At 30.6% G+C, this 13,566-nt stretch overlaps 1 long non-coding RNA gene across 2 annotated transcripts in view; it reads right to left on the bottom strand.

Moving 5' to 3' along the window:
• Window positions 1-13,232, bottom strand: part of LOC146992667 (uncharacterized) — a 264,717-nt gene extending 251,485 nt beyond the window's left edge. Inside the window, exon 1 of one of the 2 annotated variants that reach the window (XR_015039064.1) lies at window positions 12,730-13,232. This is a non-coding gene — a long non-coding RNA (uncharacterized LOC146992667). The remainder of the gene's footprint in view (window positions 1-12,729) is intronic. The other variant, XR_015039063.1, reaches the window with a different exon arrangement.
• Between the last annotated feature and the right edge of the window lie 334 nt (window positions 13,233-13,566).

Genomic DNA, 13,566 nt, shown 5'->3' with positions numbered 1-13,566 from the left:
ATAAGAACGGGTGTGCCCTATAAAGTCCTTCATAAAAGCATTCTTCTTCAGACTGATAACCATTGTGCTTGGTAATATTCAAAGACCCTAATCTAACCTTACCTTTCCTTTAGATTCTATATTCACATGCTATATCTACATCTGTTAAGATTTGTTCATAACAGGATCACCAAGCTTCTACCAATCCAGCAGGAGCATACTCAAAACATGTCAAAACCATGTGATTTATAACAAAATCGATTATGTTTTCACCTTGCAAACCTTTATAAATGTTAAAAATTTTCTTAAGGATTCTTAATAACCTTATTATTTAGAAATATGTTTATTGTTGTTTTTATATTAATAAAAGCATTTAAATATAAAACATCAATTTTAAAAATAACTGAAGTTTTCTTTTAACCAGTTTTGTTTTTCTAATGCTGTTTTTAATTAGTAACATTATGACTGAACAAAAAATTTAAGAATAAGTCTATTAAAAAGGTCTGTGTGATAAGTCTATTAATTAATTACATTGTATGAACTTAATCATCTTTGAATATGAAACACTGAACTAACTCTTTGAATATGAAACATCCTAAATGAAAACACTGAGTCCATTCCAATCCAATACAAGAATAAATTATACATATGAAAATTCACAGTAAGAGCTTCTCCGTATTATATTACACAAAGATTAGAAACCAAGTCTCCACTTACGAAATCTTACACTGACATGATGGTCTTGTACTGAAACAGAATTGTAGCAACATAGATGATATAAATTACATTATGCCAAAGAATTATTTAAATTTAAACAACTACAATCATTATATACAACAGCCATTTCATTAAAAAAAAAAAGGCATAAATTATATTAATCAGATAAAATTTGTTGTAAGAGCTTCATTATCTGGTTATAATTCTTAAGTAAACAAGAAACCATTTCAAGTACCATAACATAATTTTCATAAGAGAATTCCATCCATCACAGAATATTAAAAGCACTTTGGTAGAAACAAGAGATTTTACGGTAATTTTCCAACCATATTCTAATACTCAGATTGTAGATTTTAAAATTTTATCATTTAAAAAGTACAATTTCATAGAATGCACATTTTTGATTCTTTATTCTTAGGGAAAACATTGTATTTTTAATGAAATCTAACGCTTTCTGTTTTATAAGTACATAGACTCCAAAATTCTAATGTAATTCATTATGATAAAAAAAGTATTTGCCAGCGAAATGATGGTTAACTATAAAATTATAACCATTTGTATAATATAATCATATAACCATTTTTATGCACTGTCTTTGGTCGGATGTGTACCAGGAATGCATAAAAAAAACCTAACACTTTTATAAAATGCTGAAAGTAGGGGTTGGATAATCAAAAAATACTTAAATATTTAGTATTTGAATGAGGCTGATTGTGTATGCTTCATATAGCTTTGCCCAAAAAGAATGTACTATTCGTATGTAACACAGAATAAAGTATATTAAATTACTGTTGACAATTTCAGTTTCTTGGTGCATATTTTATAGCTGATTATACACATGTAATATTAATGTGTGACAGTTTTCAATCGAAAGTACTACACAACGGCATCTTCTACACCCTTAGGTATAGATGAGCCTGATCAAGCTTTGCTGTAATCAAATAAACCAGAACCATTTTACCTTAGACTATTCATTTAACAACTGCGGCAAAATTTGGTACACTTCTGTTATCAGGACCGAATTCAGAAATGTATGTATGAATGTGTTCACATATGCACGTATATATGTATGTTTGTGTATAAACACACATACAGACATTTTTGAATCCAAGTCTCTATAACAGAAGAGTACATAGATTTTTCTATATATAAAACATAAAATTTATGTGTGTATTTTTTTATAAGGAACAATATTTCTGACATGAATCAGCTGTCATCAACTAATGTCAAGGGCAAGTGAAAAACAAAAGAATAATTATATAGAATTAAAATGTAATGTATATTAAAAAAAATTTTCTTTAGTGTAACTGATCTTTTATTCATAGAACTTTATACTTATATTTTCCTTTATTCAGTTAGTAACAGTTAGAAGTGAATAGTGATTGTCTAAATATGGATATGTTCTTGTGTGTTTCATGCAGTTCTACTTCTGGTACTTACTCTGCGACATACTGAATTTAATTTTTATTTGGAAACTGATTAAATTAATTGAGATGGTGTTTGCTGAGAAATGGAATTTTGTGAAGAATATTTAATACTTGCCAATAAAAATAGGAATAATTTTAAAGTTTCTACCAACATTTTTTATATTGTTATCAAATGTGACTTTAAAAAAAAATTTTATGGTAAAATGTGAATTACATTAAAAGGGTATGATTTTATTTTAATTCCTTTATTAAAATAATTAACCTAAAAGACACACAGATCACATTAACATATTGAAAAACATAATAGTTTTATTAGCAATTCGAAACATATATTGTGATATATTCTAAAAGCAAAATCATATAATACATAATGATATAAATTAAATATATATAATAAATATATAAAACTCTATAATGAATAATGATCATAACTGTATAATAAATGCGAACACAAATTATATCACTGTGCTGTGAATGGAAGAATATTTGATTAGAAATTTACCTTTTATATATATTTGAACATGGAACAGTAAAACATAAAGATGACAAGAAGCTATGAAAATAGGTTAAGCAACTTAAGAAACAACAAGTTCTATGAAATGCATTTTAAGTTGCTGCAATATCATGAGACACCATAAATAACCATAAGACGCGATAACTTAAGACAATATCAAAAGACATATTACCAAGATAAATGTAATTTGTTCCTTCTTTTACATCAATAATAAGTTTTCTTTAAAAATTTAACAAGTGAATGCCAAAACAAATTTATTATTGGTGCCTTAGATGCAAGGTCACACAAAGATAAACTTGATTTAGCAAATTTCTGAAAACAATAAAGTCAAAAGTGTTAAATTACAACAACATCTATTAAACTATTTTTAGTTTAATAGATGTTAAGAAAGCAATTGTCTGGCAAATTTTAATTCTTATATGAAAACTGAATTAAATTTGGAATAAGTGACTAGGCTTGTACAGTATTTTAGAAGAAATTTCATGTTCATACACTGAAAATAAATTGCACTTTAATGAAAGAGCTGGAAATATAGTCTGCATGATGCATAAAATATGATCAAATCGATTTGTTAAATACTTAATGCTTACTTTCAGGAATGTAGCCAGAGGGGGACAGTTTTTATATATTACTCTGAGAAATAACTTAAGATTGATTTGCAACACTTGGTATCAATAAAGATATTTTTCAACAAAGAATAATATTACTTCCAGACTTTTTACTGTCAAACTAAATGTAGAAGCTACACGATTTGAATATTTCATCTAGCCTCTTCATTTAATGACATAAATGTAACACATCAAATGCCATCGAATGATACAGCATTTTAAAATATTGCAAAAAATTTTAATGCAATTTTGCGGAAGAGATATTGCAATTACCTACATAACTAAAACTTTGATCAAAAATTCAAAAAAAAAAAAAAAAAACTAAGATACTGTTTTTTTCTTTTGAAGGAATCAAATTCATATAATAATGTAAGGATGCTTAACTTATTGTACTATAAAACCTGAATTGAATTTCAATGGTTTTAAGAGAAACAGCATTTGATAGAGAGACTCTAAATTCGGGAAAAACTAAAACAAAATTGGTTTATACACAGGCAGTTCAATTACACTGACCTGTTGGAAAGAGGAGACCCTGTTGGACAGGGAATATATTAGGCCACACAGAGAGGAAAATGTTTAGCCTCCTCCTCATAATGCAAAAGGAGGCCACTCGGGAAAAAATTACACTACAACAGTAATTTTGAAACCACAAAGAAGCAACAGAACTCTAACAAATCTCAGACTTCTGACAATTATAGTGTGATTAACAGTTCGACCTGACTTCGAATATTACTATACAATATAAAGAAAGCACCAATTCAGACACTTCAATATGGAATTCAAAAACCTACGAAATTAATGCAAAAATGCTACCCTAAACATCAAAACATAATGTGATGCGTTCATGTAAAATAAATAAATAGTAAAGCTCCAATATAAAGCAACATGTGAAAAAGGACGGACAAATTATAACATTCAAGCATTTCTAGTGGAAATAAAGTTGATATAAAACAAGACTTACCAGCCACAGATGTCTTTTTGCACTGAATTATTCCTCCGTTCTTGTCATCATCGTTCTTTTTCTTTCACGATATTATGTTCTGCATTCGAAGAGTGCACAAAAGTGATGACAAATTACACTAGAAGAGGCCAAAAGGGGAAAAAAAGGAATCATTAGATTTTAACTACTTTGATATTAAAGAATAATTATACACAAAGAGAAATATCTAATATTGTTTCTTAATATATAAGACTTCAAAAATCGCCTCCTTTGTTTTAAACTCCAGCAATGTGCTACATTGTTACTAAAAGCACGACTGCAATCGATAGAAAAGCTGATTTTCCTAATACGACAGAAGTACAGTAAGCGAAAGGGGTTTTTAATATATGGGTACAACATGAATAATGAAAGAAAAAAAAATTAGACAGTTATTACGGATACACAGAATAAAAGGGATAATGATCTTCGAGAAGAGTAAATAATTGCAGTGCTGGTAGAAAGATGCCCCCAAAAGACAAAGAACAAGTAATTTTAAATCACAAATAAACAAAATAAATTTTACTGCTAGCTTTGAAGCAGGTGTTATATATTAAACTATCTTAATTAATTAACACACAGAATTAGTGACATAACAGATCAAAATAGAGTAAGAATCAAACTCGCAATACATTAACATTAAAAGAGATATACATGTATACTTTTAAAGATTTTTTTAAAAAAAGGGCGCAAAAACACCCCTCTAAAAACAGACTTCGAAGAACATCTTGGAAATAAAAGTCATATACCATAAAAGAAATATTTCATTCAGAATTTTAACGCAATAACCATTTCTAATTTTAAGTTCTTTAGTTAGGTACTCTCAACCATGAGAGAGGACAGCTTAGTCCGATATACCAGAAATTATCCTGAAATATTACCAGGTGACTTTAATGTAATTATAGAAACATTTCACTCAGGGAAAGAACATATTGTCTAGCTGCCCGGGTTCAAGCCCAGCTTTAATATAGCAAGCCAAAACACATCAAATGCCATTGAATGATACAGCATTTTGAAATGTTACAAAAAATTTAAATGCAATTTCGTGGAAGAGCTATTGCAATTACCTACATACTAAAATTTTGACCAAAAATTCAAGAAAACTAAGATACTCCTTTTTCTTTCGAAGGAATCAAAGCCATATACTAATGTAGGGATGTTCAACCTATTGTACTATGAAACCTAAACATAGGAATGAAATTTTGTCAGCTATGTGAGATGTCCAATACCGAGAAATTCCGTAAATTGTAGAATAGAACCTGCGTCTGAAAACAGACGAAAGGTAAAACATTATTCAAATACTTTACCTTTAGCCTTGAAGCAGGTGTTCTATATTAAACTGTGTTAATTCACATACAGAATTAGTAATAAATTAGCTCAGAATTTTTAAATAAACATTAAAAAATCTATATACATTTATTAGTGTTACGAGGGTTTATTCTCAAATATTATAAGGTGACTTTCAAAGAAATGATAGAACTTTTCACTCAGGAAAGGGACATTCTGTCTGGCTGCCAGGGTTCCATCCCAGCTTCTGTTACAAAAGTTTCATAGAAGAATTTTAAAAATCCAGAAACGAAACTTACGAAGAAATTATTGAACATACCTGGTTCTATGATTTAGCCATTCTTACAGACATAGTAACTAAATCTTAAATTTGAGGGGGGGGGCGAGAGAACTAAAGTCTTTGAATTAAAGGGTAATATAAATTCATTTTAAATCAAAATTAATTTTGTGAAAATATAACACAAATATGAGGAATATACATTTTTACCATAATGTAATGTACGTTTTGCCCCTTTCAAAATCTGGAGAACTTAAGCGTGAAATATAAGAAAACTGAAACAATCATTTGGAAAATCTCATCGAGCTTAAATTAGTTTCTAAATTAGATGTTTTGAGTGTATTTAAAGTTAGGCTAACTACTTCATTCACTTCAAACCAATTACATAACACTAGTATTTAAGAAAAATGGTAAAAGATTGCAAATATGTTAAATAACAATTCTATTGATCTAGAAATGGAAATAACTGATTTTCATCCTAATTAAGATCAAGAATATCACAAAAAGCCATTCAATAGTCCTAGAACAGAAAAATCATGAACAGTTAAACTTTTAAAAAGATAAATTCCTGCTTCTGATCTACTTAAAAATGTGAAAGAGGATTTTCAACACTGAACTTGTTAAAATCAATGTTTAGATAGAGGATAACAAATCAACATCCCAACGACTGCAAGGATTTAGCCATATCATTGCATGTACCAGAGGGAAAAAAAAAAAAAACTCGCAGAAAAAATGCAATGTTAAATTTCACATTAAAATATGATTTCCCTGTATTTAACTTTCATCTTGCTGAATTTTTTGTAAATAATACAAAGAGTATACCTTTTTTAACATATTATACCACACATTTTTATACTTTGTATAATGCACTTATAACTGAAATATTAAAAGTGCACTAGATACTTGTAGCTCGCCAAAATTTTATAAACTCAAAATTGGCTCCCTTTAAGTTAAAGTTGCGCATAACTACACTAAGGAAAGGAATGCAATTTTATGTCTTTGTCTGTATTTGATTTCATTTTCATATAAAAAGAGTTAAAAATAGGGTTATGTAATTTTGTTATCTAGGTAACAAAATTTAAACACACATTTTCAGTAAAAAATTACAGAATAAAAGATTTTGTTTCCCTGAAGACGCAACACCTCGCTATTCCAGGTACGGTACAGACTGCATACTGTCAGAGAGAAATTCCTTTCTTAAACATGGAATTCATATACTCTAATCTGTTTTTACACAAGTACTGTTAATGACTAATCCATGGTCCAGGAGTAAAATACTTTATAGGGATCCCATTTAATTTGTCCACTGCTAGAATTTCATTCATACGTGCCGCATTCAATTATCAACACCGGAAAGAATTTATCTGCTACTTTAAACAATTTCCATTGACTGAAAATGAAGTTAAAAAAATCTTACAAATCTCAAAAGCAAACGATGCCGTAGAATTTTCACACATGGAAGACAGAGAAGTTAAACAATGAATCAGAAAATTACAAAAGAAGAATTGGGATCTTATAAAACCCCTTGATAACAAAAGTGCTCATTATGAAGAAGAGCTTTTAACTGAAGATAAGATGAAGGAATTGTTAAATAACACAAAAGCAACGTCTGATCTTCTAGCGGAAAATGACCTAATTAAAGAAAAAAACAGGACACTTTAAAACAGCCACTGGGAAACATGTGCTCTTTACAGCGACACGCATACAGTTCCATCAGTCATTCTTATAAGCGAAGGACATCAGCTTTTTCAAAAAATAATTCTGTCATGCATTTGCCAAGAGAACGGAAAGAAGTCCGAAAGACTTTCAGAGTGCTTTGCAAACAAAGTTGAAAGTCAATCTGCAGAATTTTACTTCGATAATAATAAAACATCTCTGATTTGATTTCAAAATGAATTTTTATTTGTGGAATCACTTTTAAACAGATCTTCGCAAATTGGTTCATAAAACTTCACAATTTGCAGCTCCACTAACTTTCTATACGAGTACTCATTAAATTTTTATTTACATTTCTTTTTTGTTGAACATTTAACTTTCAATGGTTTCAAGAGAAATAGCACTTGATAGAGAGACTCTAAATTCGGAAAAAATCTGAAATGAAATTGGTTTATACACAGGCAGTGCAATTACACTGACCTGTTGGGAAGAGGAGTCCCTGTTGGACATGGATATATTAGGCCACACAGAGAGGAAAATGTTTAGCCTCCTCCTCATAATGCAAAAGGAGGCCACTCGGGAAAAAATTACACTACAATAGTAATTTTGAAACCACTACGAAGCAACAGAACTCCAACAAATCTCAGACTTCTGATAATTATAGTGTGATTAACAGTTCTACCTCACTTCGAATATTACAATACAATATAAAGAAAGCACCAATTCAGACACTTCAATACGGAATTCAAAACCTAAGAAATTAATGCATAAATGCTACCCTAAACATTAAAACGTAATATGAAGCGTTCACGTAAAATAACTAGTAAAACTCCAATATAAAGCTACTTGTGAAAAAGGACATACAAATTATAACATTCAAGCATTTCTAGTGGAAATAAAGTTAACATAAAACAAGAATTACCAGCCACAGATGTTTTTTTGCTCTGCACTATTTCTCCGTTCTTTTTGTTTCACGATATCATGTTCTGCAATCCAAAAGTGCACAAAAGTGATGACAAATTACACTAGAAGAGGCCAAGGGGGGAAAAAAGAAATCATTAGATTTTAACTACTTTGACATTAAAGAATAATTATACACAAAGAGAAATAGCTAATATTGTTTCTAAATATATAAAACTTCAAAAAGTAGCTTCTTTGTTTAAATTCTAGCAATGTGCTACATTGTTAGTAAAATCATGACTGCAGTCGATAGAAAAGCAAATGATTTCCCTAATACAACAGAAGTACAGTTAGCAAAAGCGGTTTTAATGTATGGGTACAACATGAACAATGAAAGGAAAAATATTTAGACAGTTATTACGGATAATGATCTTCGAGAAGAGTAAATAATTTCAGCCCTGATAGAAAGACAGCACCAAAAAAAAATAAGCAGGTAATTTTAAATGACAAATAAACAAAATAAACTTTACTGTTAGCTTTGAAGCTGGTGTTATACATTAAACTATCTTAATTCACACACAGAATTAGTTACATAACAGATAAAAAAAGAGTAAGAATCAAACTCGCAATATATTAACATTAAAAGAGCTATACATATATACTTTTAAGGATTTGTTAAATAAAAGAAGTTTTAAAGTTAAATAAATAAATATGTTAAATAAAAGAAGAATTGGGTGCTTATAAAACCCCTTGATAATAAAAACGCTCATTACGAAGAAGAGCTTTTTAACATAAGATAAGATGAAAGAATTGTTAAATAACACAAAAGCAATGTCTGATCTTCTAGACGAGATTGACCCAATTAAAGAAAAAACAGGACACTTTAAAAGAGCTACTGGGAAACATGTGCTCTTTACAGCGACACGGTTACAGTTGCATTAGTCAATCTTATAAGCAAAAGACATCACCTTTTTCAAAAAATAATTCTCTCATGCATTTGCCAAGAGAACGGAAAAAAGTCCAAAAGAAACATTCAGAGTGCTTTTCAAAACAAAGTTGAAAGTTAATCTGCAGAATTTTACTTTGATAATAATAAAACATCTCTGATTTGATCTCAAAATTAATTTTTATTTATCGAATCAATTTTAAATAGATCTATGCAAATTGGTTCATAAAACTTCACAATATGCCAAAATAGTTCAGATTAAGGAAAAATACAATAAAGTATGCTTAAAACAACTAAGAAAAAGCACATTTTAAGCATCCTTAACAGAAGACATTTTCACTCCACTAACTTTACGAGTAGCACACCAGCGGCCGTGCGGTATAAGCCGTTGAACACTGATAGTTCGTTCCGTGGTTCAAGTCCCGGCGAACGGGCTGGCTGCATAGGCGTTTTCGTGGTTTTCCCGATGTGTAACGTGGATACGAGCCAGTTTCCCTTAAAAAGACCTCCACGGGGAGTCCCTCCCTGTCCATGTAGTGCCTAAGGGCGGAGCACGTAATAAATAAAAAAAAAATAATAATAACTTTATGAGTACTCATTAAATTTTTATTTATTTATTTTTTTGTTGTTGAACATTTAACTTTCAATGGTTGGCTAATCTTTGGAATATGGTAACAGGCAGTTTGGCGACATTTTGGTAGGCGATAAAGGTTACTACCTAGGACTTTGGCAAAAATGTGAGAAGTACCCAGTTCCAATTACGGATTTTTTGTCTGAGAGAAATGAGAGATCATGAGATATGTCATGTGACATTTATGGACGAAGGACAGCTCTTCAATCGGAAAAAGGGGGAAATTTGGAAAAATATCTGCAGTACTTTATAGCATTTTGTATTTAGCTTCATTCTGTGTTGTGTGAAACAGTGTTGCTTAATTTTTGGATCCCATGGCGCTATCTAATGTGAATTCGAAATTTTTATTGCGTTTATCTGATAATCCAAAAGAATTGCTTGAATGCTGTATGAGTGTAGGATTAATTGCGGATAAGTATGAATGTCCAAAATGTGGGAATGAAATGAGATTGTGTGAAAGGAAGGATATTACAGATAAGTTTGAATGGCGGTGAAAGAAATGTGGTGAAAATGGACATTTTGTGATCCACCATGCACTCAAGGTTCTGTAGAAGATCAGGTAAGTTAGTATTCTTAATCATTTGAGGATATTATTTTTATGCATTGTTGTAAATATAAGGAATAAATAAGATAATATGCTATTATTGGAAAATTTTTATTAGCAATGGATTAGTTTAATGTAATTAACATTTTAAGTTAATTTTTATTAATTTATTGTATGTGTTTATTTCTATTTTAAGTAGTGTTTTTTAATTAAACTATATTTTAATTAAATGATAGTTATTTTGGGAATTATATGTTTGTAGCATTTTGGAATACGTTTCAGCAGAAGTAAACATGCATGGAAATAATTTAAATATTTGACACTAAGTATTAGCAACCATTTTTAATGTTTGCGTTATAAATTCGCAGGTGACGTTTATAATAGATAATGTAGAGGGAAAAGATTTTGGATATTTTATACGTGCAAATGTTCATCCTAAAAACGGTATATACTTTTTCGCGATCAGGTAATTTCATATATGTCCTTTTTACCGACTTTAAAGATTTATAAAATTTTCCTGCATTTTCGTGCAAATTTTTCTAATTTATGAGAAAAAAGCTTTGTACATGGATAAAGTCAAGAGTCTGCGCAATTCTGGGATTTTTTTTAAGTAAAAATAGGTCAAAGCGTACATGGTTACCATGTATGTGCCATTCTAAAAACGTTGGCAAGGAGTTTGCAAACCTGCTCTTTCTCCCAATTTTGCAGTTAATATTTGTCATGATTAAGCACTTTTGTTCCATAAAATTTATAGCATAAGCGTAATTCGACTAGCAGATTGTTGGAAAAAATGTTGAGAAAATTAAAAAAAAAAAAAATAAACCTGTCTTTACTTCATGAAGACAAAATGGTGCAAAAAAAAAAAAAAAAGTAGAAGTTTGTTGTAGAAGGGTTTTTGCCAAATTTTCACGAAAAATATGCAAGTTACCATAATCCAAAGATTAACACAATGGTTTTACGAGAAACAGCACTTGATAGAGAGACTCTAAATTTGAAAAAAATTAAACAAAATTGGTTTATACAAATGCAGTGCAATTACACTGGCCTGTTCGAAAGAGAAGACCCCATTGGACAGGGAAAATATTAGGCCACACAGAGATGAAAATGTTTAGCCTCCTCCTCGTAATGCAAAAGGAGGCCACTTGGGAAAAAATTACACTACAGCAGTAATTTTGAAACCACTACGAAGCAACAGAACTCTAACAAATCTCAAACTTTGGATAATTATAGTGTGATTAACACTTCAACCTCACTTCGAATATTAGAATACAATATAAAGATAGCACCAATTCAGACAATTCAATATGGAATTCAAAACCTAAATTAATGCACAAATTAATGTACAAATGCTAACCTAAACATTAAAACATAATGTGAAGCGATCATGTAAAATAAATAACTAGTAAAACTCCAATATAAAGCAACATGTGAGAAGGGACGTACAAATTATAACATTCAAGCATTTCTAATGGAAATAAAGTTAAGATAAAACAAGAATTACCAGCCACAGATGTCTTTTTGCTCTGCATTATTTGTCCGTTCCATCTTCGTTCTTTTTCTTTAACGATATCATGTTCTGCAATCCAAGAGTGCACAAAAATGACAAATTACACTAGAAGAGGCCAAGGGGGGAAAGAAAGGAATCATTAGATTTTAACTACTTTGAAATTAAAGAATAATTATACCCAAGGAGAAATATCTAATACCGTTTCTTAATATATAAAACTTCAAAAGTAGCCTTCTTTGTTTTAAATTCCAGCAATGTGCTACATTGTTACTAAAATCATGACTGCAGTTGATAGAAAAGCAAATGATTTTCCTCTTTGTTTTAAATTCCAGCAATGTGCTACATTGTTACTAAAATCATGACTGCAGTTGATAGAAAAGCAACTGATTTTCCTAATACCACAGAAGTACAGTAAGCGAAAGGGTTTTTTAATGTACGGCTACAACATGAACAATAAAAGAAAAAAATTAGACAGTTATTATGGATACACACAATAAAAGGGATAATGATCTTCGAGATGAGTAAATTATTTCAGCGATGGTAGAAAGATGGCACCGAAAGACAATAAGCAGGTAATTTTAAATGACAAATAAACAAAATAAACTTTACTGTTAGCTTTGAAGCAGGTGTTATATATTAAACTACCTTAATTCACACACACAATTAGTGACATCTTGGAAAGTTAAGTCATATACCTTAAAAGAAGTATTTCAATCAGAATTTTAACCTAAGAAACGTATCTAAAATTTTAAGTTCTTACTTAGAGAGCTGACAACTTAGCCCAATGTACGAGGGTTTATCCTGAAATATTACCAGGTCACTTTCAATGAAATGATAGCAATATTTCACCGAGGAAAAGAACACAGCTAGCTGACCGGATTCCACCCCGACTTAAATACAGCAAGCCAAAACATATCGAATGCCGTTTTTCCAAGATGGAGTCGTCCGCTTTTTCTCAAAATCGCGTCCCAATGCAAAGAGACGGAGAGGTGTGGTGAGCTGTCATTTCCGTTGTCCAAGGTGGGGTCGTCCGCTTTTCTCAAAATGGCTTCCCAATTCAAAGAGAGATCGTGACCAGTTTTCAGTCTTTTCCAAGATGGGGAAAGAAGAAAACTTAGGATGGAATAACACAAGAGACAGGAAAAAAAAAAAAAAAAAAAAAAAAAACGCCATCTTGTCATTTTCTGATAGGGTACCGGTGTTCGAATACTTTTGTAACCGACTGTACAGGAAATTGAGGAAAGAAACGTTCGTGGACAAGACGTCAGACGCGCCGATAATCACAAATCCTTCCAGTGCTCTCAAAAAGGTAAAGAATTTCCTGCGAAATGTGTCCCCTGTGGAGGAGGACATGCATCCTGTAGTAAGGAATGCCCTAAAAGACCAGGAAATACAGATATTGAAAAAATTAATTAAGTTTCTTCATTAACACCAAATTCATTTAAGCCCCGTACAACAAATCATATGCGGCGATTACCAAGAGCAACCCAAAGACGGTTAACGACAGGAAATCCCTCAAGAATGATAACAACTCTATAAATAACGATAAAGAAGACCAATCCTCCAAAAATATACGAAAATCAGTAAACAGAGACAT

Source organism: Stegodyphus dumicola, chromosome X2 (assembly GCF_044657685.1).
Source record: "Stegodyphus dumicola isolate Sdum_Otavi_A_Nest chromosome X2, ASM4465768v1".
In the NCBI taxonomy this organism is placed as follows: Eukaryota; Metazoa; Arthropoda; class Arachnida; order Araneae; family Eresidae; genus Stegodyphus; species Stegodyphus dumicola.
Note: the sequence above shows the minus strand (reverse complement) of the source record. Positions and strands in the feature narration are given on the sequence as shown.